We start from the raw sequence: 27,605 nt of genomic DNA on the forward strand, positions 1-27,605 counted from the left end.
TTGGGTGGGAACTGGAATCCAAAATGGCTGAATAAATTGTTAACGCTTATAGAAAGCACATGGTGCCTTAGGTTCACAAGCTAGTTAGACAGATCCAACCATTATACACTGTTTTCCAGAGATTCAAAGCTGAATTTGCTGCCCAGAATTTTAAAATATTTGATTTAGGGAATTCTAACTGCAAACCGAATTCATACTGCAACCTTCAGAATGGCTTTATCAGATGAAAAGTAGATACTCAGAATTATGGTAACACTTTTCACCACCTTTAAAGAGGATCAGTCACTGGATATGTGGTATGCAAATCTAATAAAGAAATGAGTTAGGAAAGAGTGTGGATATTTATACAAACTACATCTTGTTTGCAGGAAGCACAGTGGTACAGTCCCATCTTTCCATTTTGGTGTCTCCACATTGAAGCTTTGCATTGTCTTTGAATTCCAGGCTCTCCGATAAGATTTTCTAACACTGTGCATTAAAATTCTGAAGATGGAATGAATTGTACAGCACAGGAAGGGGCATAGAGAAAGAAAGTAACAACAGTTCAGAGATGGGAAGTGTCTGCTCTCTGGAAACCCCTCCAAACTTAGGCTCACTATCCAAACTCCAAAGGCCAAGACTCTTCAGTTCCCTGTGTTCAAAGAACAAGATAAATGCCTAGGAAAGCCCACGGTTTCCTCCCTCCTCGAGACAGAAAGCAGCCCAAGTAGCAGACGCCCATGTGCAGCCATCACTTCCTCGGAGGCTGGTGTCCATTTCCACCCACTGGGATGGAATCTGGCAGCTTTGTAACCGGCAGGAGATACATGATCCAAGAATCCATTTTGGCTCCAATTCTAGCCTTATAAAGGCCAGTTCTGTCTAACTTGAGAATCCTATATGCATTAGTAAGGATTTCAAATTGCCTCCTCCTCAAGAGTATGGCCGGAGGAAGGGGAGTTAGGTCAGAGCTTATCTTGAGTAAGGCTCAAGATAATCTTGGGAAATACCTTGACATGCGGTTAAAACAGAAATATGTTCAGAAGTGATAGAAAATATACCTTTTCTACTCCTCCTTTGAGGAGTCAGGAAGTATCAAGGTCCTAAAACAAAAGCAAAATAGGGTGTAATTCTAATAATAGAATCTCGAACAAATAGCTGTAACAATCCTGTCTTCAAAACCAGAAAGAAATGATGTATATAATCAAAGTGTATTTTAAAAGTATCAATTTAGGCACTTATTGTTTTCTCCATCAAACCTTCTCTTAAATTTTCTTATCTCCATGGTTTCTCCATTTCCCAATCCCCTGAAGTGGAAACTTCAGAGTCATTTGCATACCCTACCACATCCGATCCTAGATTCAGAATGTCTCCTGCATTACAATCTCACTTCTGCTTCTACTGTCACTGCCCTATGTCATGACATCTATATGGGGATTATTGTAATAGCCCCCCGTGGGTGCCCCTCACCACTTGTTTTCTCTCTGCCCCAAGTCATCTTTCTTTTCCCCAACAGTTACCTTCTGAGGTACAGTTATAATCACGGCACACCATCTCAGTCCAAAAACTTTTACTACATTTCTAGGATTTTTCAAGAATAAAATCCAAATTTCTTAGCATAGAATTCAAGGCCACTAATAAGTTGAAACTGTTCTATACTTTAAAATTTACTTGCCATTCTCTCTTCACACATAGCTAATGCTCTACCCAGAACAGACTCGTCACCTTTCTTGTATCATGTCATGGGCTTTCACACTTTTAGAACTTTGTATTTGTCCTCTAGCTTCATCTATTCAAATCTTGCTTCTCCTCTAAAGGCTAATTCAAATGTCACACCTTTAAGAAGACTTAACTGATTTCAAAGCAAAATAACCTGCTTCCTCTCCAGAGCACATAGAATACTTCATTTACTCCTTTGTTACAATGTTTGTCCCAATGTGACTTGTATTCAGTACTGCAGAATTTTCCATCTCCTAAAGGATCGAGATAGTAGTTAATCCCTCTAAAGATGGTCCTGTGTGCCTAGCATAGTGCCTTAAATAAGACAAGCATTTCATAAATGGTTCTTACACTGAAACTGACCAGTATAGGAATAATGAATTTTTGCTAAAAGCTAAACCATGGATGAAAGACTAAGTTGAAAATCACTGTCCAGGAAGACTTAGAGGGAAGGAGGGAACCTCAGTAAATGTCACCCAAACTGAGGGCCAGGAATACATCTTTCATAAAAGAATAGAGCAACATTTCTATAGTCACACATACTTGTGAAAGGTTAGGTTTAACTCTGATTGAGAACTGCAACCCGGACCAAATGGAGAGATCATCTCTTTTTCAGCAGAAGGGACTTATGTGCTACAGTTAAGTCAAGGCTCAACAGATAAACATCACAATAAACAGTGATATACATACATAATACAAGTATGGTAAATATATAATATAAATATAATGTTTACATTATATATACACACATCTGAGATATTGCTTCATTTAAACATCTCTACATACAGAGATCTAGTGATGTCTTAAAACAAATATTTAGTTCACATTTTTGCCATCATTCCAAAGAGAGAAAAAAAAATCCAAGAACTAAAACCATCTCCTTAGCCTCACTGGCATTAGGTAATCAAATTCCCTGCTACTAAGAAATCTGACACAGGCTTATTGCAGTTCTTATTCTGGCCTGGAATGAAAAAATGAACTCAAACTTCCAAAAGAAAACTGTAATTTTCCAACATCTTCTCATACAAGTCTTGCTTCTCCCCTAAAACTTTTGAGTCAACTCTTCCTGAGATGAATCACGTCAAGAAATGAATCTCTTAATTGCACCATATAAGCTAAACAGTAAGCCATGACCTCATCACCCTGGATGTAATAAAAGGGCAGAGACACTCAGGCATTTCAACAACATCTTAATTCATGCACTGTTCTGGTTTATTATAAAGCAGGCCTGTGTGCAAGGAAGACATTTTAAAAACTGCTTTTAGCTTCGTTTTGCATGTTAGCAGATCTCCCGGTCTCGTATCTCTGCAGATAGAGGCCTGAACTGTGCTAAACCTAAGCAGGCAGGCCAATGAATTTACTTGAGAAAGAAAGAAACCCAGCCTTAAAAATGACACATGGACTCAAGATGAGCTAGGAATAGAAGGATCTTAAACTACACAATAACTCTTCAAACTCAAGCCAAAAACACAAAAACAAAACTTGGAACTGAGCAAATATCTGCATGTCACAGCCAGACTGAAAAAGAAGCAACAGGAAGCTGGTACACTTGAGCTTCGGAAGAAAGGTTAGAAACACAATAGTACATCCCTTGGGTGGCATATCACTGTCTGAGCCGTGAATTACCACGAAATCCTCTTTCTGATGATTACTGGTGGCATGACTGTTTTGCTAAAAGTAGCATTGGCAGGTCCCATCTATACACAGAGACCTCTGCAGAGTGTATTCCATAGGAGCACAAATGTCTACCTATTTGGTACCTGGCATCAATGAAAAATTATTCCTCAAATGGTGGTTTAATGAGAGAATAAATTATTTGGATAATTTTTTGAGGAGGTTAATCTTTGTATATGGAAAAGAATGTATTTGTGCCACATTTACAAGTAACTGAAAATATAGATATTTTAAATAGATATAGATATTTGACATAGATATTTGACAATTTAGCCTGTCAAATAGCAAAAAATGCCTATAAGTTGTTTAGGATGGAAACTGCCCCGGCATATCAAGGCAGTACAGAGAGACACAGCCACCAGCAGAATCAACAGTATTCAATAATTCCATAGGCTCAAGGACCTGAAAAGAACAGTTTTCCTCTGTATCATTTTCTACCCACATTGCTCTATTGTTTCAAGTGCTTTCAGATGGTGCTTTTGATTGCAAATAGCTGTGAGCTTGCAGTTTTGCATTCCACTGCTTATCACTGACAGAGCCTCAACCAATAGGCCTTCAGTTGAGTGCCCCAGTTAGAATTGTGCCTCTACCTTCAGATTAGGCTCAGAGAAAACGGCATAGTTGAAAACTTACCTGAAAGCACGTAGCCCTGGGTTCATGACGTCATTCATACCATGTTCCACAGACCAAAATGGTTCCAAGAACGGCAGTTTCACCAGCTGTAAAAAGGGAATAGCCACTTTTACTTGAGTTCAGAGACTCAACAGACATGAAGCAGTGACTTATAATATATGCCACCAATAATACAGACAGATGATTTGGTAAAAATTAGGCATGTATCTTATGAGAACGGTTCAAAAAGAGTTGAGCAGATTGTTAGCAGAGACCAGGAAGATTCTGCCTCATAATCAAGATTAAATCCCTTTCTGTGACTGTCAACACCAAGCTGCAGTGTTTGTGATTGATGTGGCCTTTAAAGTACTAAAACTAAGAACTGCTCTTTGCTCTATTGACTGTGGCATACATTATTTTCAACAACGGCATTTCTGCAAGGAAGGAGGAACAAGGAGGAAAAACGCCTATTATAAAAATCCCTTGTCCAAGCACCTTGGAAGAGCTCATTTCTGGGAACAGTCTAGCATCTTTAGAAGGTAAAAGCACTGTTCCAATCAGTTACAAAGAAGTTAAAGGAGACAATACTCCTAAATTCCATGCAGTTACGATATATACCATTTAACAAAAGTAATGACACAAGGGCAGCATAACTGCATGAAACTTTCTTCTCTTCCTCCACGTGTTCAATGCCAAAAGGCAGCAAAAGGAAAGGAGGAAAGGAGTTTCAACTTCCCGGGGTCATCCCCCTCCTGATAAGAAAGTTCCTCTTCACAAAGTAGGAATGAAGAAAAGCATGTTCGTTTGTACAATTTCCAAGACATTTCAGAATTTCCTAAATAGAAAAGAGTATGTTCAGAATACTTAAAACAACAACAAAAGAAGCTGAACTTAATTTAACTACAACATAAGCTGGTATTTCTGAAGGAATGGAGGGATGCTGAAGTGAGTAAAAGATTAAATATTCAAGACCATGATAATAACCCATGAGCTTACATTACTGCTATTTGTCAAACTTGGAAGTATGTAAGATAACTGTATGCGTATAAGGAATCAGAGACTGAGATATTCTTGTTTCTCTTTCTGTTTCCACTGTTTACAAAGCAACCTTAAGCGGCCCTAGTTTATCTTTGCTGCTGTGTTTGCTGGCTTGTTGGTGTTTACATCAAGTTTTGATACTTGTGTCTTTAGCTGGCCAAGAAAAGGCAGCTGGCCCAGAGAGGCCAGAATTAGAGAGAGAAGTTGCCAGGCTTATCAAGTCATCTGAGAGGTCTTGTTGTGCTCATCCTTTGTAAACAAGACATGTCAGTGTCCCTGGTTGCTGTCATTGCTGACAGTTCTCTAAAGACCAGTAAGTGTTGAATTCTTTAAAGTCGGATTGTGCCCGGTGAGCAAAATGATAGTGTGAGATGAGGGGGACTTCATGGATATCTGAGTACCTTGGGAAAAGAGCGAATTAAGGCTTTTCACTCAGCAACCTAATGAAAACTAGACAAATAGTCTTGCATTTAATATATAGTCTCCACCAATTCATGCTTCTTTTGTTAGGAACAATTCCAGCCTGTATAGGAAAAGAGACAGATATAAAGACATAATTTCTCATTGACAAGGGAGCTTCAGGTAATTGCTTATGAAAGGACAAGAACTTAGTTTACATTGGTAAATTTCCATTCCACAACCATTTCATCACTTTAACTTCATAGACCCCAAACTTTATGTCCTTGAACAAGCAATCAAATGCAAAAGGACAGAACTAAATAATCCATCTGGGATAGCCAGGACTGTATGCAAAACATGAAGAATAAAACACAGGTCTTTAAGGAGCATGAATGAAAAACTGTGGCAAGGAAGGAAATGACTTGAAAATAAGTTACAAAAGCAGGATCTAGTGCTTAAAGAATAACACACTTTACACGCTCTGCTGTAAAATCCATAAAGGGATCTTTGAACAAGGATCTACTTGTATAAGTTAATTAGATCACACACAAAAAAAATCCCGATTCATACCATTATTCACCATTTCTAACCTTAGACTTTGAAGATGTATAAAATGAAGATCAAATTATTTTCCTGGAAACTGGTAACATATGTTGAAGTAAACTCCACATAAGGTGTCAAAAATCTCATTATAACAGCAACTAGTAACATGCTACATTCAAGACTAATTTTGTCATGACATTTAAGCTATAGATTTTGAGGTTAATAATATTTCAGAAGAAAGAAAATTTTCAGTGTTTCTGTTTTCCTCCTCCTAGGAAGATTTCTTAAAAACATCTGCTCCATAAAATGGCCTAAATCGTTTGAGATCCCCTTGTAAAATATCAGGCTCCAAAATTTTGAGAAATCAGATCGTCCTTTCAACATCAAATTCATCCCTGAAATGAGGATCATCCCTACAAAGTCAGAACCTAACATTCCATTTATCTAACGGTACAATATTTAACTTGGATTTTTACTTGTTTCTATATAATAAACACCCTTTGATAGTTCAGAATCATAGATTATTCTTCCCAAGTTTTTTCTTTTTAACCTCTTCTATTTTCTTGATTGAAACAGCCAGGCTATATCTTATACAGTCCAAGCATTGAGCCTGAGAGTCTGTCCGAACATAGACTGCAGAGAGCAATTTAAGAAGAAAATTTATACATTTCTCTTAACTAAATAAAAGTCACCCAACTTTCCTAATTTTCCTATAAGCAGAAAAACTAAAGACCTATTGTCATGGCCTACACAGACACTGCTGAGCAGCTTTCCAAAGAGCAAATGGTAAAAATAAAATAAAATGAAAAAGATTTGCCTGTCATGGGAGTTGGTCAATAAAATGCAACAGTGTTTATTACAACATTTAAAGTCTGTGATTAAGAACACCAAAAGGCCTAAACTAGAAAGGTTTTCAGCCTGTAATTTCCCTGCAGTCCTGGCCTGTACTTCCTTATGAGTTAACTCAGCAGGGCTTTTTTTCCATGTCCATCATCAGCTTGTAATTATTGCCATTCTCAAAGCTATGCCAGATGGGTCTTTAGAAGCAGGCATGCAGCTTGTTTATGAGAGAAAGAGCTGTAATATTACTCTACACAGAGACCTATCTGGTCCTACTCAAAGAGCCCTGCTCCTCCCTCTCCCTCCCCTCTCACCCCCACCACTATTCTCTCTTCCTCCCCTAGACAACCCTCTCAGTTTCAACTCCCAGTCCCAGCTGAATGGCCTGCTGAAGGGCTGGGACCATGGGAGCAGAGAGATATCTGTATCTTACAGCATATGGCCTAATCGTCACCTTTCACCATTCACATATGGAAATGAGGCCAACACCCAAGGGGAAAACAAACCGTGGACTCTTTCCCCTACAAACTCTTGTGCAGAGGCTTTACTTAAAACATCAGAGCTGCAAGTCCACCTTTCAGAATACAAAGCTTCCACTTCTCTTTTGTGGGAATTCTTCATTGGCTAAACGTGACATTCCCAGCAAGAGACTCAAGGACAAACCTTTACTCCCTTTGCCTGGTAGGAAGGATAAACATGTAAGAAGGTTGAGGTCAAGGAGCTGTGCAAAGCAACACAGAGAAAGGCCAAAAGCGCCTAACTGGGGTTCATCTGGTGATAGGCCTGGGGTGTTAGGTATCCCAGAGGGCCAAGCAGAGCTTCAATCAGCAGTTAATGAGGCAAGACCTGCAACAGATAGCCACTTTTAACTCACAAAAGCTTTTAGATGTCTCTGTTTACTTTGATCCATTTCAGTTAATTTGAGCCTGGTTAGGGTGCATTCCCCCCCCCCCTTTCTTTTTCTTTTTTGGCTAGATAAACCCTCTGCTCCCACCCCATCTCCACCCCCACCTCCCAAACAATAGAATCATTTACCAACTTTATACTTAACAAGTTTTGAGATCTTCTGTCAAGGTCGGCAACAGCTGTATAAAATACAAGGCAAGGAAGGCCCTCACCAGCCTGCCTATAGAATGGTAATTTCAAAATCCCACCAGTGAAAGATAAATGAAAAGACAAGGGCAGGACAGGAAAGGCTTCATTTTTCAAGGTAGATTTAGTTATTTGTTTTTGATTAGGTGAAGTACGCGTTCTTTTATCCCCGGTTATTTTACCCAGAGAGTTTTCTTTGTTAAAATGTTTCGGAGCAAATAAAACTAATTTACTGGAATGTGAAATAATCCAGAAAGAAACTGTACCTGATGGTCACAGGCGGGGAGGTCACGTTAACAGGCCAGAGTTTCCAGGCCCCAGGGCTGGGGCTGGAATTCCCGGCTGGGAAGCAGAAAAGGCTCCTGCGCTGAGGGATTTGCACGTGAGTCCACCTGTTAATGGGGATGGGCTGGTGTAATGAGCTTCTAATTAGTCCAGCTCGGTGCTTGACCCCCAGAGCTGTGGACCAGCGCCTGGGGGACCGCCCAGCCCACTAGAGAGGACAGAAGCTCTGGAATCCTTCCTGGCATGCCCCCAGGGCTGGCCTCACAGCCGCATCCCTTCATGCCTCCAGCGGGCCTTCCATCCGCATCCCGGCATACCCCTGGGGTGGGGCGGGGCGGGGCAGGGCGGGGCCACGCAGTATCCCGGCATGCCCCCGGGGCGGGCCTCACATCCGCATCCGCATGCCCCCGGGGGCAGGGCGGGGTTTGCTGTGTCCCGGTAGGGCCCCCGTGGCAGGCCTCTCTTCCGCCCCATCCCTTTTCTCCCTTGGTTTATATCCTCTTACCTGCACCCTTTCCTTCTTTCTTTCCCTTTTGGACCACTTCCCAAAACACCTTTCCCTTGTTCAAAATATCACATTTGAGTCCGGTGTGTATTAAAAAAAAAATTCGGGTCATCCAGCCGGCAAAATTAATTTAACACACACGGGCAAGTTTGATTTGACATATATATTGCTCAAAAATAAACTTTTCTCAAGTGAACCATATTCCTTTTCTCCACTCCCCATCCACGTCCTGACTTCTACTTTTCCAGGAAGTATTACGAAGACATATAAGTTAATGAAAGGAACAGGATGAAATCTTTCTGCACTTCTGCCCTTAAATAAATTGGAACTACTTTAAAGCGTTCTCTTTGAAATCCTGTCCACAGACGACCCCAAGGAATCATCAGGAAAGAAGTTAGGAAACCCAATTTCTATTTTGAGTCCTTCTTATAGGGAAAGGAAAGGACTAAGTATCCAACTTTGAGCTTCTGATAACTGCCAGGAAGGGTCTTAGGCACTGAAGTTGCTTCACTGTAGCTCTCACATGAGGGCCGCAACAGCAACAGTCTACATTTGTTTTGGTATTTACCACGTCTTTAAAATGAAAGTAAGGTTAGTTTATCACTGAACAATATTGAACTCTTTGGTTAAAAGGCATTAAGGCCAAAGAAAAAAAGTCCAGAGGTCTTAAACTATATTGATGAGAACAACAGTAATAATAACAGCTAATATTTATTCGATGCTTATTAAGGGACAACTGTGCTAAATGCTTTAGGATTCTGCATAATTTCTAGTATGCTTAACGTACAAGTTTACTAAATTCTTTCAGTTAATGATGGTCACTAAGCCATAGGCCAAGTTATTTCTTTCATTCACGGTCCAGGGAGAGATGACACGGGCATGTTGAGTCACTCAAAACAGGCTCAAACCACCCTAAGGAGTTTGCTTGATGAAAGGTTTTCCTTTCCTTCAAAGCCACTTCCTGTGTCACATGACCTGTATCACCCCAAAGATAATAACACTTCATGCTTCCAGAACACTTTTATCCAAAGATCTCAAAGCATTTTCAAATGTTAATTAAGCCTTAACCATCCTGGAAGACAGCAATGCCAATCTTACTGTTTAAATACTGTATTCCAGAAAACAGGTTGTTCTAATCACTGAGAGGGAAATGGAGGCCTCTCTGAGCAAATCCAGTGTGTAAGCTACCGCCCAAACACTTATGACACCCAAAATTCTCCTGTGTCTCTTGGAAAACCGCAACAGCATCTGTATTCAGAATTGTCCCCTGCTCCCACTGATGGTTTCCCTTGAAAGAATCACATCGAAGAGGAAAAGGGATAAGGAGAAAAAAGGCTTTCTGATAGTTCCACTTTGTTTAGGGGTTAAAAATGTAGGTAAAAATATATGCAATATATTTCTGCAAATACATAAGTGCTCTCAACAAACAGGCAGGTGCCTTTGTTATATGCTTCTTTTATCGTGATGACCAGAGGGGAAAAATTAACCTACTTTTCTCTAGCTTTAGATGTGACTTTTCAGACCACAGTTTACTTGTCTTCCTATTTCCAAGTATCATAGACTACTCTGATACAGCCAGAGAGCACTCACATTTCAGGCAGTTTGTGTATCCTTTTTAGTCTGGATAAAAGACCATATGGCAACCAGGACCCTTCAAGATTTGCTTTGCCTCTTTTCCAGCTTCATCTCCCTTCATTCTGCCACACTGGATTTCCCTCCATCCTTCCAATGACCCAGGCTTTTTTTCCTTCCACAGGCGCTTTGCATAGGGTGTTCCTGCTTCCTGGAATGCTTTATCTTCTATTCTTAATGAAACTCCTACTCTTAGTATCCAGTTTGAAGGTTACTTCTTCAGAAAAGACTTACCTTTCTATGATTAACTTAGCATCTATTAATATTCTCTCTAATAACAAACAAAGATTTTCTTTGTTTAAGGTCTCCCTGCTAAATTACAATCTAGCTCCACAAGAACAGGGACTGTGTCTGTTCTGTTCACTGCTTCATAATCCAGGCCTGGCACTTCGGATGACCTTGAAAAACATCTGTTGAATAAATTAATGAGTGACTGAATCTTTTAACTTAGTTTACAAATCATATGTTTCTTTTGAAGTGATATTACAGGGCAAAGTGGACAAGAGAGAAAAAGATATCAGAGATTTGGTTGTAATTGTTTAAGTTCTTGGTTTATTTCTATCAGTACTGAGAATAGCAAACAATATTTGAACTATTTGAGTAAGTACAATTTTGATTATATATTAAGCCTCTGAAGTAGATGTTTTACCTACATATTCTTACTTACCCCTTCCTACCCAACCTTGGGAAATGAGAGCTACTATTACCCCCATTTTGTGCTCATGAGGACTAAGTCATGCATCATGCACCCGTATCTCTGAAACTCTGCCTTCCATTTATTCATTAGTTGAGCTCTCACTACTTGCCAGGCACTCCAGTGGTAGCGCAATGAACAAGACAGGCATGGCCTCCTTCTTGGAGTTGTTGTCTTTGATCCTCCACAGCAACAGCGCAGCGTATTCTGGCATGCAGCTGGTGCTCAGTAAATACTTAAACAGTGTGACTGGTGTTAAAAAAAAAAAAAGAAAGACTCAAGAACTAGATTGAATCCCTTCAGAGTTTCAAAAATTCCACAAAACTGCTAAAATCCTTGTGTTCATTACATGACTTTTCTGAGGGACATACGGTTTCCCATTCATTCTGTAAAGATGTAGAGTGCAGAAGGAGGCCACGAATCACTCCAATATTCTAATAAAAAATACATTGATCATCGATAATGAGTTTTAATGAATGATGCTGTATTGCACCCAAATTGGTCTAGAAAACCAGATCATGTCTCGCCCATAATTTATAACCTTCCAGGGCTTCCCATTGGCTTTGGGATAGGGTCCACTCTCTCCATGTTTTTGACGTGGACAACAAGAGCTTGACTCCATCTTTGGAATCATGTCTCTTCTGACTTTACTCACTAGTTTGCAGACTTTATAAAAAAAAAATTTAACTCATCCAGCATCCCTTTTCCCTAGGCTTAGATGTGACTGCTCAGACCACAGTTTACCTGTCTTTCTATTTACCAGCATCAGGAACTGCTCCAATACAGCCAGAGAGCAGCCAGATTTCAGGCATTGGACATGATGTTGACCTTAGACTACAATGTTCCATCTTTTAGTGACACCCTCCCTGCACTCCCCCCCATCACTACTACTTGTTGCCTGTGTTGTGGGGAGGGTTTCTTTGTGTGCAGGATTTTTACTGGGCAGTGCTCTTAGGAACAATACCTGTGAAGACAGAGGGAAGCAGGATTGGGCAGAAGGAAAAACTTAACTGCAATGCAGGTGCAACTGAAGCTTCAGCTGATCTTATGAGGAGCTCTGGAACTGAGATGGCCCTTCAGATGTCTGCATGAAGGCAAAAAAATGGGCTGTTGACCCCAGTTGCCCCTAGAGATAGAGATAACCTTGCACAAGGCAGCTTCCTTCAGCAGAGGGCAGTTCCTGGGGAAAGACCTCAACTGAGGACCATCAAAAGGCAACACTAAAAAAAAAAAAAAAAACACTACTGCCAGCAGGGGATTGAGTGTTTCAGCCCTTAGGGAGGATCCAGGTAGCACAACCCAGTATCCAGGAGTCTGGTTAACTCTAGTCATCTTTCTAGTCTCAACCTAAATATTCCCTCCTCCAGGAAGCCTCTCCTTCTAGTCTTCAAGTCTCAAAGATGCTCCTACAAAGCATCTGTTGCTTCCCCATCATGGCATGCTCTGCGTTATGTTACAGTCATCTGTTCACATGTCTGTATTCCCCCAGGGAAGAATACACTACATGAAATAGGACCCAGTGTCTATCTTATTAGCATTCTCTCTGCCAATATACACACAATCGTGAACAAATTAAAGAATGAATGACAAATTGAAGACTCTATTTTGATTTTTTTTTAATTTTACACAAATATCAAAAAGTCGGCAAGACTATTCACCGAAACATTGTCAATCGTTATCTCTTGCGGCAGTATTATGTATAGTTTTTATTTCCCTCATTGTACCTTTTGGTATATCTAAGCTTTTTGAAGCACATGTGAATTTATAAATTTTTTTTAAGTTATAATCATTTTGAAGAGAAAAATAAACATGACTCTTACTATAATAATAACTAGTATCAATAGACTCATCCCATAAAGTTATTGTTTTGTCTTGTGATTTATAGTTCACAAAGGATTTCTACATAAATAATTTTGTTTAATCTTGACAAAAAGTCAACAAGAGAACAAAGGCAAGTATGATGGTCTGATTCCTTCTAGACTGCAGAATAAAACCAACCCTCTCAACCAGGAATGAGTTAATGTACCCTCACAGCCTTGGAACCTAGCTTTCTAACATTTCTTCTTCTCCAACATGTTCATTTTTGATGCAGTCTTGCCGGGCCTCAGGGACAACAGTGGTATGAAAGAACGGATAGAAGCTATCCCAACCTATCTTCTTTGAGTCTTACTGGCTACGTTCCCTGCCCTCAGTTTCTCTCCCTCCCTACTCCTACTCATAAAAGAGAGTATAATGTCTCTCCTGTGGCCTTATTTCCATCCTTTGTTTGCACAAGCCTAATCTACAAGGCCAGCTAGAGTTGAAAGCCCCGTTTTCCCCTCACATCTCACGTCCCCCTTCTCTCCTATAATGATAACACTTCACATATGGATAGCACTTTTCCAAAGGCTTCCCATACATCACTTCACTGGATCCTCCCAGCAAACCTTTGAGGTCTGCACATCAGATAGCATTACCCCCCATTTTAGAGATAAGGAAATCAAAACACAGAGAGGTTTCGTGACTTGCCAAAAATCACAGTTAGTTACTGATAAACAAAGGACTAGAATCTGGGACCTTACAGAAAAGCCCAGAACCCTCTGTGTTTTTGCTTTGATCTTGTAGTCTAGCATCTGACCCACTGATACAGCCCAGCAGAATCTAAAACTGGTTATAGGCTAAACTGATGCAAGCAAGATTATGGGCTCCATTTCTGAGTAGCCAGGTGTGATGCTTGCACTGGAGTGGGCCAAGGCATGCAACAGACTCGCAAATAAAGGACCCAAGTGACAAAAGGGACTAGTTGAGAGTCTGTAGATGAATCAGTTCAATCTCATCATCATAGTGTGTTAAATACATTAATTACCTATTCTTTTAAGCCTACATGAATACATTCATATAAATAGATAAAATAACCATTCTTCAAAAGAAACTAGACAAATCTATGTTCATATAATTGACATATCCTGTCATCATAGTTTTCTTGGGATAGTCCCAACTTATATCAATTTTCCTGGTGTAATTAATGGCTTTCCTTTTCACTTAAAAAAAAGTCCTAGTGTGGAGGACAATTTATATGGTCAGCCTATATACATCTTACAGAGAACAAATGTGCAATTTCAATAGACACTGAGCAGTATTGATTTTCAATGTGGCAAGCCCCAAATGTTGTAAGAAGAACTGTTGTTACTGAAATACACTGCTGGAAAAATTCCCAGTGTTAAATGGCCTTTGCTAAAGACACAGTAAGACACACATCCCTTTGTGTTCTGGTGGGCTCAGGTTTTAAAATGTAGTGAAATTCTGGCTAGCTTCAATTCACTTGCCAAATGATTTTGGTTTTTCTGCACCTTGTTCCCTCACCTGATATTATACCTTTGTCTCATTGCTTATCAGAAGTGTTCCTTTCCACATTCATTTTTAAAAATGAGAAGAAACAAATTAGAATTCACATTTTTTGGCTTAAAATTATAATGCCTCCTACATTTCCTAAAGGAATCCTGCCAGGGCAATGGCTTAGAACAACAGCTATTTGTCAACAGGTAAAAGATAAGATTTTCAGGGTAATTCCAACTCAAGCCTTTGAGTTTATATAAATTTCCCCCTCTCTGTGATATGGGGAGAATCCCAGCTCTTGAGTTGCTAAAAAACAAAAGATGTGACTCACACAATTGATAAACAGTTATATTTTGCTCTCCTTAGAAGTCCCAGTACTGCCTCAACAAAGACCTGGTCCTTGTTCTTAGGAAGCTTAAAATCTTGTCCCAAAGGACAGATTCAAGATAGTACATAATTAAACACTAAGAGTATGCATTTACAAAGCAGTACGTGTTAGCCTTAGGAGAAAGTGGTGTAGGTGGGAACAGTAAGCATATGAGTGAGTGTTAATACTTTTTTCCCAAGGGACACCCCAAACACCTCAAGAAAATTATCTGAAGGGAATCCAGCCACTTTTCCAAGGTCCCCATGGATCCATAATGGATGTTCAATGGAACTCAAGACTTTGGATGTAGGCCCTAAGTGAGTGTCAGATACTTCATGAAAGACCTCGTTTTTGGGTTTTTTTTTTTTTTCAGATTAATTCAGTTATCTGAGCAAGGAGAGGTGGCAAAATTCATATTCCGCTGAGAGAGATTCTTTGATCTTTTTTTTTTTAACAAATCTCTGTCTTCCATTATCATTGTGACAAGCACAATCAGACTGCAGCTCTTTCTGAGGTCTACGTATGTAAAGAGAATATCTAAAAGACACGAGTAAACACACCCCAACCCATATTCCAGTAGAAAACAGACAGGAAGAGAGAGTAACCTCAGCTTCTTTGAGGCAAGAATGTAGTATGCTGTGATAATACAGCTCCTTTGCAGTCAGTAATCCTCGCGCATTACTGAGCACCTGCTAGGTTTCTAGATCAGGCACTATGGTGAAGATCTTTGTCCTGCAGGAATACCTGAATTGGGAGAGTGACTGCAATAGTGCCCCTAGCCAGCCACTAGATTGGGCTCTTGACACAGGCTCAGCCTTAAATTACCTTCCCACTTGGCCCCATTTTACAGACTAGGAAACAAATGCTCAGAGAGATTATGCCCATGGTTGCAAAGTGTTAAACTAGAATTCAACCAGAGTTTTCAGGGTTTCAAAGCCTCTGCTCTAGGGGGTAGGGGTATAGCTCAGTGGTAGAGCGCATGCTTAGCATGCATGAGGCCCTGGGTTCAATCCCCAGTACCTCCATTAACAACAACAACAAAAAGCAAATATCACAATGAAGAGAGCCTCACAAATTAAAAAAAAAGTTAGCTGCCAAAGCCTCTGCCCTTCTTTACCATCTCAGGTTTAATTTGTTCTCGTTTTAACTGCGAGCCCTGCTCATTGGCACTGCTGAAGAGAGGGATTTGATATCTGGATGTTTTTCCCACTAGGATCCTCCCAGAAGAAGATGTCCTAACTTCAGTGCAACAAAAACCTGAGCGATAACATCAGATTTTGCCAGAATGGAGTTACATCCTGGCTGTTATACAGAAACCCTGCCGCCGACAGCGAGCACAGTATTATGTCACATTCTTTCAGCAGCTCCAGGAGAATGGAGGAAAACAATGATACGGGTAATTTAAAATAATAAAGGATTTAAAAAAAAATCCTTTGTACCTGAGCTTTGAATTAATTATATGATTATTATTTATTTGCACTCCTAATCACATTTTTCAAATGTTAAATTACAATTATTCCACGGTTTCCAGAACAATGTTAGCTGAGTATTAGAAAAAGCCAGCCAACAAAGCACTGGACAGCAGAGAAACTTCACTCAGGGCCCAGCTTCTATGATGCCAAAGTGCTGGTGCCATCAGACCGGTCACGACTAACCTGTCTGGCCCCAGTCTCCTCAAGAAGAAAACAAAGGGGCTGAACCAGAATATTCACTTATTTATTCAGTAAATACTCAGGATTGGTTATCAATACACAGTCGTAGCCCTCATGTTTACAGACCAGTGGGACAAACAAGACTACAGATAATTGCAACAGTGTGATAACTGCTATGAAAAGGTAAAGAGGGGATGCCATGGGGGCACACAGGAGGGGCTACCAGTTCCTTCTGGGGGACGGGGGGGTGCACAGCAGAGGGGAGTGACATCTAAAGCAGAGGCATTAAGCATCAACAGGGGTTAGCAAGGCAAAGAGCGCACAAGCTCGCGGAGGGTGGAGCAGCATCCCAGGCAGATAGAAGGGCATGGGCTAAGCCTGGAGGGGTGCTGCCTTCACCCTTCCTGAAACCACAACTAGCTCAGTAGGGCTGTTTTGTGAAAAGGCTGCTGGACGGTGGGCACAGAGGAGGTGGAAAGGGAGGCAGCGGCCGGACCCCTGTCAGGGGCCTTGCATATGGCCAAAGGGAGTTTGGACTGGATTCATTCCTTTGGAAATTACATATCAGCCTTACTAAGGACCAGACATTCTTCTGGGTTCCGGGGTTACCAGCACAGTAAACAAGAGAGATAGGTTCCCGTTTTTATTGAACAAAATGAGAATCCGTTCAAGGGTTAAAACAGGGAAATGAGAGGATCAGAGTTTCAGAAAGACCACACTGACTGCTTGGGCAGGAATAAGCCTCTTTCACCTATAAAATTCTGACTGCACGACTTAAAACTCAGGATATAATAAATCATAAAAGATCCATGTTAACATTTACATTATATGTGGATACATAACTATATTCTTTTTCATATATATATGACATCTATGGTTTACGGATTTCTTTGTAAGTGTTCAGTAAACTGAGTGGGTTCTTTCCCTTGTTGTAAGTTCAGACACAGGAACATTTATTTGGTGGGGAAGGGAAGAGAGCCAACACGCGCTGAGCACTAAGGACATGCCGAAGGCGAGGGGAGGAGTACATATTAATAATACTCACTTTACAGGTGCGGAATCCTGAGTCCCCGAATCAGTTAATTCTAAATGTCACTCAGTGAGAATAAAGCAAAGATTCGCGTCTGATTTTCTCATTTGTTTGTTTGCTGTACATCAAAGCCCATACTGTTTTACGTCTCATAGCATGACTATAACATAGTCACCATTGACCTTGAGCTCTTAGAAGACTAGAAAAAAACTGACTCAGGGTACCAGCTGGTCAAGTCAGTATAGTTATTGATCATGTAAGCATGTCCTGTTTTTGATAAACTGCAAAATTCTGGATATTCAGAGACCAGGCACCTCTCAAAATTCTGCTGTGAGTTTCTAGAAAATAGAACTCAAGTCTGGTCAAATACTGGAAGAAAGAGTTTCAGGTAAGGAGAAGGGAGCCTTTTCCTTGGAGCGAAAGTGCACAGGCAGTGAGGAGAGAGTCAAAACTTGAAAAGTATTTAGTACTTCCTAGAAAGTTGTTTTTCAGTATGAGAAACGCCACTTTCAAGTACAAGAATCCCCTGTGCTTCCTGAAAATAAACCAAAAATCAATACTAAAAACCACCTCAGGCTCCAGAGCCCATTCATGCTCTGTTCACTTAGCATGTCCTCTCCTCCTGCACGCGGGCTTCTGTTTCCTCCCCAGGAATCCCAGCCCTCACTCAGCAAGGCCTCCAGGAGTACTTCCGGGTCCCCACCCACCACCCCCAGGACCTTCCGGAGTTCCTTGCTTCCTGTCCTGGGGCTAAAACCCTTAGGGGACTCACAGGAGGTGGGACGCTTTCTTTTCAAGGCCCTGAAGATCTGTTTCTTCTAAAGTAAGACACCGGCCGTACTTTATAAGTTAGCTATAACCACCGAGCGCAGGAAAGACTGAGCATTCTTTTTGTTCATTTTGTTTGCTTTGGTTTGAAGCATAGAATTTAGTCAGATCTGCTCACATCCAAGAGTAGCAAACTTTGTTGGTTACTTAGCTCACATTTGCTTTGGGCAATCCACAAACTACACAGAGACTTGTACTTCATTAAACTAGTTGTGCTAATCCCATTCCCCTTGCTGGGAACTGATCTTTTCGGTGAGCATTTGCTGCAGTTCTAGCTAATGAGATGAGAGACATGTGCTGGTGGGGGGAGAGGGGAGTCTGGGAAAGATTTCCTTGCTTGAAAAAAAAAAGGTATCTAGGAGGAAGCAGCCTCTTCCTCCTCTAGGTCTGGTAACTAAAAGCATCCTAACCATCTTGCAGTCTTGCAGTCATGAGGGAATCTGTCTGAGAACAGAGCTGACCCACTCAATGTGGCAGAGCAAGAAGATGGAAAGAACCTGGGTCCTTGACCTTACTAATCCTAAAGATGCCTAACTTCAGGGCTTCTTCCTATGTGAAGCAAGAAGTTTTTCTTATCCTTTAAGTAATTTTGAGTCAGACTTCCCATGTCTTGAAAATGACATAGCCCACTGCAGAACTGATGAATGAAACAAGAACCTTATTTGTGTGAGATAGTGAGAAGCCAGGCATGGAAAGACTTAACAAGAAAGAAAGCTTTCTTTGTCAAGGCAGAAGCAATTCTGGATGCAGTATAATGTCTGTCATTTGATTTTGTCTTCTGGTCAAGCCACTCATTGGATTTAGGGGTCATGAATAAATATTGAAAGAGCTATTTATTTTTCAAAATTCTGTAAGCAGCACCTTCCCTCCACCCTCAGGACCCACTTTGGCAGAGTGTGTAAAGGAAGATTCCTCCTTCGTTTAAAACCAAATACCTCACAGCTCGGGAAGCTCTAGGGCTTCCCAGCTTCACTGAAGTGGGAGATACTGGTGCTCAGCAGGTGTCCACAAGAGGTGGTGCTGAGGGTGCGGGCAGCAGTGGTGTCCAAGGAGCCTGCAGAACCCAGTGAGGTGGCGAGGTGGCAAGGCGGTGGAAGTCCCCCACCCCATCCCATGACTGATATGGTGTCCAGCAGTGTAGCATCAGGACCTGTCTGGTGCTTGGCAGCTCATGGCACTGGCACTGGCAGGACGGATGGGTTTTGACTGTGAGCACCTGTGAGGCTGTCTCTCGGGACTCCCAGGGATACTTAGGAGAACATGGCTGGAAGCTGGGAACCAAAGATGCTGCACTGACAGGTGGGAGCAAAGGCAAGGGAACTTTTGAGTGGTGGCTGTTTCTGACACTTCATCCACACCTGCAGGTGGCCAAGAAAGCAACTGAGCAGAAAGCAAGCCTTCGTACATGGCCTGTTAGGAAGGGAGCTGGCATAATATTTTGATGGAAATTCCAGCAAAGTAATAGATCAGAAGTTTAGACAGAATTTGAAACTGCCCTTTTTGAGTAATTTTGCTTTGAGTCTACCCGAGCAGGATGAAAACCAAGGCAACATATTGAGAAGATGAGTCTACTAACAAGATCAGCCCTCAGATAATTCTCGTAACAAATGTCACTACCTGAAATGTTAGCATTTTTAAGCAGATAAAATTAAAAGGGAAGCATTACTGAGAGTCAATCATAGAGGATTTTAAATTGTAGAAACTTGGGACAATTGACCTGTGACTATAAAACTAGAAGAATTAGCCTCCCAAGAGTCACCTAGAATCTGTGCTGAAATAACATTCTGAGTAATTGTGTTCCCAAATCTGCTTTCATTGTTGATATTAACCTCAGGGCATGGAGGTGGGGGACAGCTTCAAAGACCTAAGGTCATGATAAGCAGTGTACCATCTCTCCTACTTGGCCCTGAAGGATGTTACCAAAAGGAAAACTGGAAGGTCAAAACCCAGCTTTGTCTAAACCTGGAACAGAGAGGGCCAATTTCCAACAATCAAGAATCCACTGTATCACTCATATGTGGAATCTTAAAAAAAAAGAAAAGACACAAATGAACTTATTTACAAAACAGAAACAGATTCACAGAAATAGAAAACAGACTTATGGTTACCGGAGGGGAACGGGGGTATGAAGAGATAAATTGGGAGTTCGACATTTGCAGATACTACTATATATAAAACAGATAAACAAGTTTCTTCTGTATAGCACAGAGAACTATATTCAATATCTTGTAGTAACCTATAATGAAAAAGAATATAAAAATTATTATATGCATGTATATGTATGACTGAAACATTATGCTGTACAGCAGAAATTGCTACAACATTGTAAACTGACTATACTTCAATTAAAAATAAAATAAAATAAAAATCCACTGATCAGAGCAAGGAGGGAGCAACATGAATCCATCAAGATGAGACTTCAAAAGAGTCTGAGATGACAAAACATTCGTGACAAAATTAGCAAAGCCTTTTATCTTAATCTTTCTCAGCTTCCTAAGTCTTATAAAATAAAATCACACTTCAGGGTCACCCAGTGAAAGGTTGAGGTAAACAAGAAATAGTTACTACTATCATTTCAAAAATGTCCATTCTGAAAAATGGAGCAGGGAGGAGGCACCCATTATGGCACAGTCTAGAGCAAGGTTCTATAGTATTTGTAAATTAACTTTAAAAGGGGGAATTCCTGTAAGTACCTATAGTTATCCCCAGAAAAATGTTCTAGTCCCTGGGATTAGCTTGGGAGGGAGGCTTGCGCCACGGTTAGGTTCCAGAGGCTTAATCAAGATCAGGCAGGAACATCAGGGTCCAGGGGAGCAGGACACAGAGCCTGAGTGGAAATATAAAAACATGTTCAAGAGATCATGTGGCAATCAAACCAGAAAAGTTGAGTACAACGCAAGATCAAGAGGCTGGCTGCAGGCCAGGAACAGGAAAAGGAGCCAGGAGAGTAAAGGAAGAAAAGTCTGGAAGGTATGATTCAAGGTAGCAGAGTTCAGAGAGTTTACTGGGTACAAGATCAGGTGCCCCAAAGATTCTCTGATTGGATCTGGCCCCATAGGCTTGAATGGTCTCCCTGGCTTAAAGGAACAGATACAGATAAAATAGAACGACTCCAGGAAGAATAAATGCCAGGATAATTCTGGCCTTTCTATCTCCACCCTCAACTATCTCAACCATTAATCTCACTTCTCATAAACAAAATATAGGGGGGGGGGCGTGCAAATGATTGCGAAATGGAGACAAGCATCTTCTATACAAACAACTTTAAAAACATAATTTCAAACACAGTTTCAAATAAGTTGCAGGGGAGGTTAAAAAGAAGGAAAATCACCTCCAGTTAGGAAGAGAAAGAAAGAAAATATACTAATATTTTTGACCTCCTAACATGTGCCAGGCATAGATTCTCACCATAGTCCTGAAGTATTGTTAGCCCCAATCTTTATATGAGGAAACTAAGACTCAAGAGGTCCATCCCCAGATAATCCAGGAGAGACACATGCAAGGCCAGAAAGGACTCCAAAGCTCCCTCTTGAGAGAACCAGGGAAGTTTCACATCAGGGAAATGGCATGTGGTATGAAGCTTACAAAAGCGCCAGGAGAATCTGAAAGGGGGTCGCCAGAGGTGAGCATTCCAGAAGAAGAGACAAAGCGAGCAAATGTGGAAAGATAGGACATGCAAATATTGTCAGAAAAATACAGAAGGCTGAGTTAGTTGGAAATGGGGGTGCAGTAAGAAGAGATGCAGAACAAAGAAATATAAGGACAAGTCATATCAGAGCCTGAAAATGCTTTTCCCCAAATCCATGTGCCATCCTTCTGCTACTGATGTGTTCCACGGCCCCTGTAAAGGGTCCTATCAAGTAAATCACTGCAGGACAAATGAAAATTTGTATCTAGTTTGCAGGACAGGAATCAAGGCTCCTTAACTTGCCCCAAATTATACACAGGGACTCTCTTGGCGTCACTGGAAACAAAGGCTCACCCTGGCAAATATCCAGAAGAGACCTCATTCTTGGGCTTTTATGGCATGTTTTGTTTTCAAAGAATATTTCAGCTTCTGGAATATCACACTTCTTTAAAATTCAATGATCTATAGTGATGAAACTCCTCAGTTCACCCCTGGGGCTCCCAGGCTGTCACATAAACCAGTGTTTTACTTCTAGCTTATACCTTAGAGAGTCTGGAGACTACTGGAGCTTTCACATGTGTCCCCGAGAGGGTCACAGTGTTGCAGTCCCTCCGCAGGCTTCCTCTGCAGTCTGTGCCTCTGACCTCTGTGCTCATCTGTTTCCCATGATTCCTACTGGGCCCCAGGGCGGAGCAGTATAACATAGTACAGCATAATTCACTTTTATAGAGCATCCTTCATGCGAGCTATCACAGGGAGCTAATCAAACGCTGACGAGAAAGGGTCTGCTGCAGGATAAGATTTAAAGGGAGGAACTGATTTAGTGGCTCAGGGGGCAGAAAAGAAATTTCAGATAGATGGGTTAGGAGAAGCGAAAGAACAACCCCCGCTGTGGTAAGCCGTGAGGGGAGAGAAGTGGCTAAGTCTGGGGAAAAAGAACATGTAAAGGTAGGAAAGCAGCTGGCATTCCAAGAAACAACCAGTGCTTTCACCACCGAAAGTGACTTGGATTTCATTCAGGAAAGTAAGTGAATTGTTGGAAAGCCTTCGGGGCCAAGGAACAGAACCCAACCCCAAGTGATTTGAACAACAAGGAAATGTTATTATCTCACATAGCAAGATGTCCCAAGAGAGGGCAGCCTGGTTAATTCAGTGGCCCAACAACGTCTCCTCTGAAGCCAGTGTGTGTCAGATTGGACCTCAGAACTGCAGTTCCCCAGGTCACAGGATGGCTAGTGTAGTTCCAAGCATCACACCTAGATAGAGCAACATCTCAGCACAACAATAAGAAGCAACAGAAGAAAGAGAGGCTGTTTGCCCAGCAAGTCCCCTTTGAAGAGTGAGGAATTCTTTCCCAGAAGCCCCCAGCAGACCTAGCCCTCACATCTCTTTGGCCAGGATTGGAGTCTAGTCACTTTCTAAACCAAACACTAGCAAGAAGAATGGCTCAACAGGACTGGTTCAGACCAATCAAGATTCACTTTTAAGTCACAGAGAGAAGGGAGGGCCCCCAAATCAAAGCTTTGCCCACAAGGAAAAGGAACAATGGTGACTGATGTCAGTCAGCCAGTCAGACCCCTGGAGGAACAGAATCCATCCAAGACATAAGTACCTATACAATTCAGATTAACCATTTAAAATTCAGGAAGACCCTAGTGGGGGAAAAAAACTCCTATCCCGAGAAAGAAAATAAGAATTTCTAAGTATAAGGGCATGTTCGGAAGGGTGGTGGGGGGAGCTGAATGTTGGTTTCATTTTAGAATGAAATTAAACATATTTAAAAAAGAAGAAAAGTACGTTTGGGATCAAGGATTTCTGCACTTGGCAGATGAAGCATGGAAAGGGAAAATTTTCATTCTGAATTAAAGAATGTAATGGTAGAGTCCGAGCCTTTCGAGAGAAAGCATCTCCTATTTCTGGAGCGGGCGGAGCAGCTGTGAAAGGGAGATACGCAAGAATGCATAGCCAAATATCAATCCAGACACACGCATATGAGAACTTCTGCAAAGTCCAAAGCGAAAGGTCGTATGAAACCCACAGGAACAGGAGGAAGACACATTTTTGGTAAGTGTGGAACCTATCTGAACTTTATGGATTCTGAGTTTCTTGCTGATCCTGAACCTTTGGGGGTTTGAGTTCATTTAGTTTGGGTAAAATTCACCTTCCAAGCACCCAGGGAAAAAACTGGCTCCAAAGATGACTGAACACCAACTAGATCTTAAGAAACCACACAGGGATGAGTTAAGTGTAAATGAATCACAAACCTGCAGATTAAGTTTCTTCTAAACAGCACTAGAGTTTAAAGGCCAAGGGAAAAAGCACTTGAGGCAAAAGACATTTTGGCTTTGCAGAACCTAAAACATTTTTAATGAGTTTGAATTCATTCAATTAACTTAAGATTTCAGCAGAGTTCTTTCTTCCAAACCCAATGTTCCGCCTAGTGATATATACACAGCTGCCAGTCTAGATCTGCTGCACCTTAGAGAGGAAATTGCTTTTGTTTTTGTTAATATTCAATTCTTGATCCAATGTGATCAGAGATAGCTGAGACCAATGTCACGGCAATGACAAAATTGTTATTCTACTGGCCTCTGGTGTAAATGGTAGAACTCAAAGTTCTATGCTCGATTTTAGGCAAAAGATTAACCAAGCTAAAAGCTAAGACAGATAAAAATAAAGCAGTCTCTTCTCAAAACTTTACATTTTAAATGTTAGTGATCCTATAGCAGGAATTCTTGTGTTATTCCACCACTTGTGGAAAGTTATTATTGAGTGTGCATTAGGTATCAGGTACCATGTGAGATAAACAGTGAGGATATAAAATTATCTATTTATTTATCAGTGTAATTCTTGTTCTGGGTGAATGCTGCTTGGTAATTGGCTCAATGTAGTCATGCCACTAAGGTCTCTTTCATACCCTCTCTTTCCTCCTTTTTGGAATAGGTGACTGTCTCCTATAGGTCTGTTTTCTTTTGTAGAAAGAAGACAGAGTCTCACATCAGACTCTCTTTCTCAGATAAACACACATCTTTCCTTATAACAGATGCTCAAACACTGAGAAGTAGATATATCATCAGTCCCCTCATTTCTGCACTAGACTCCTCTACCATTTACCTGCCTGCCTCAGACAAAGCCCCTTCTGCTCTTTTTTGATCTACTCAGAATAGTATATAACTACCCCCAATGTTCATAGTGGCATTATTCACAATAGACATTGTCCCTCAACAGATGAATGGATAAAGAAGATGTGATATAGATGTACAGATATGCACACACACATACACACACACACACACACACACACACACACACACACACACTGGAGTATTACTCAGCCATAAAAACAATGAAATGTTGCCAATTGTGACAATATGGATGGACCTGGAAGGCATTACACTTAATGTAATAAATCAGACAAAAAAAGACAAATACTGTATATTTTCAATTTTATGTAGAATCTAAAAAATAAAACGAACAAATGTAACAAAAAAGAAACAGACTCACAGACACAGAGAACAAACTACTGGTACCAAAGGGGAGGGGATGGGGGAGAGGTAACACAGGTGCAAGGGATTAAGAGGTACCAACTATTAAGTATAAAATAAGTCACATGGATGTAATAACATACAACATGTGGAACATAGTCAATATTTTACAATAACTTTGTATGGAGTATAATCTATAAAAATATCAAATTGCTACATTGTACACCTGAAACTAATAATATTGTAAGTCAACTATACTTAAGTTAAAACTACAAATAAAAATAGTACATAACTAATTTTGGTCAAGTACTCATCAATGGTCTAGCTTGAACTAGGTGTAGAATTTAGAATATTTGAATGAAAGGAGAGATTCCATATCTCTCAGACAACTGTCCATGAATATGATTTCTTGAGACTGAAATTAAGGTGAGTTTTGCATCTAATGTTCTACTCCCTTGGGACATATAGTGCAGACAGTCTGTGTTAAACTTTAGCTTTATGATGACCACCCCCCCCCCCCAATGAAACAAGCAATAGCTGTAACACAGAGGTGGCTGTATATAGCCCACTTTGGTCAAACACACTTCATGCCATAAACACTGTGTGCTTGCAACTCACAAGCACCCAGTGAGATGGGTATTATTACCTCCTCCATTTTACAAACGAAGAGGCTGAATTCAGAAAAATTACACTGCTACGAACTGGCAAAGGCAGAACTGGAAGAGATCTGTAGAAGTCCAGCCCTCATCTATTAACTCACACTTCTCATTAGGTCCAGAGAAGCAGTGGGGGAATGCTGGGGTCCTTTGGCTGGAGTAAGAATGCAAGAGCTAGAATTTTGTTTTGTTAGCCTTAATTCAGTTAAGGGTAAAGAATGACAATTAGGAGGAAAGAATCCAAGTCGTTTTTTTCTTTTTTCAATTAAATTATATTTTATAAGAATCCCTGATGAAACCAGAGGGAAAAAAAAAATCTTGCTTCTGCTCTCTCCTTCAAACAAGTACCTAAAACATCCCTCCTAATTCCTGACTTGGGAAGATGGCTTATGTAATTTTTGTTAGAGTGGCTTCCCCTGTCAGAGGAAAACCCCGTAACAAGCGCATTGGGCTCTCTCCGCCTCAGAATAGATTTCCCTACAGCAGGAGAGACTCACCACATCCAGTGAAAAAGATCACAGATCTTGGATCTTAATCTGGATGTGTGTTTGGAGAAAGAAACAGGAAAAGCGTATATGACTGACCAAGGAGAGACAACTGGTGAACATATTTTCATTGCAAAGTCCTGGGAAATGTTCTCTAGGAGCCAAAATAGACTACTCATCTCCTCCGTCCCTTTTGTAGAAGACTCAAAATAGTCAATGGATTTCCACTCTTTTTCTTAAAGCCACTTCCTTTCCCCTCCCTCTACCTACCCCCTCCCCCCAAAACAAAACTTTACTCTCTCAGCCAACAAGTTTTCTGGTCACCACAACAACAAGCAGATTCACAAAGCAAATGAGTAATTTGGAATGTGACAAGTCTCTCATCTGACTCACAGAAAGAAAGAAGAAGAGGTGGCTGCTGCCAAAATGGAAATGCTTTCTGGAACATTCTTGAAAATATTCCTAAAATCTCAAATTGGGCAAGTGAATATACCCTGAGGAAAAACTTGGATGTTCCCAAAATATAAACAAGGTAAAATTTTTGAAAGTGTTACAATGAATATGCTGATGCATCTATATAAATGAACCTCTTTTCCTTTTTCTAATGCTGTTTACTTTTAACACTTGAACATAAGAAGTCCTCTGCCAGGCAGGGGGTAGTAGTGATGGTCCCAGACTCTCTGTATAGAAAGGGCTTATAGGAGACTATCTGGATTAAGGGGCGGTTGGGAACTTGAAGACCATCTTGCAGCTCACAGAGTTTACTTAGATACTACAATTATTGGCCGGGGGTACTTGGAGAGTGAGTCAGTGAAGATTATGGTGAAACTAATAACCCCCTACACACACTCCAGGCACAGCAGTTAACACTGCTGGTTGTCCACACAGCATCCAGTCCTCCTTTCTTTCTCCCTGACAGAACCCTGATTTTGATAGGTCAGCCACTAATGCTCTAAACAGCCATGTTCCTTAGGGGAACGTGGTCCAGGACTGAAGCCAACTGGTCTAAGATAACCCCAAGGGCCTCTTCAGGAATGTTTTAGGAATAAGCATACAACCTAACTCTGACCAATAAGATGTGAAGAAAAGTCTGCTGGAGGATTCTGGAAACCATTTCCTCACTCCTAAGCCAAATAGTCTCCTTGAC

General features: G+C 40.9%; 1 long non-coding RNA gene and 1 other non-coding gene across 3 annotated transcripts in view; one reads left to right on the forward strand and one right to left on the reverse strand.

The window, feature by feature from the left end:
- Positions 1–27,605, reverse strand: part of LOC140697127 (uncharacterized) — a 226,415-nt gene that overhangs the window by 65,957 nt on the left and 132,853 nt on the right. For both annotated transcript variants that reach the window (XR_012073955.1, XR_012073954.1), the window contains exon 4: positions 4,006–4,091. This is a non-coding gene — a long non-coding RNA (uncharacterized lncRNA). The remainder of the gene's footprint in view (positions 1–4,005; positions 4,092–27,605) is intronic.
- TRNAA-AGC (transfer RNA alanine (anticodon AGC)) lies at positions 15,648–15,719 on the forward strand. The gene has a single exon. It is a non-coding gene; the product is annotated as a tRNA-Ala (tRNA).

The sequence above is a fragment of the Vicugna pacos genome, chromosome 6 (assembly GCF_048564905.1).
Source record: "Vicugna pacos chromosome 6, VicPac4, whole genome shotgun sequence".
Classification (NCBI taxonomy): domain Eukaryota; kingdom Metazoa; phylum Chordata; class Mammalia; order Artiodactyla; family Camelidae; genus Vicugna; species Vicugna pacos.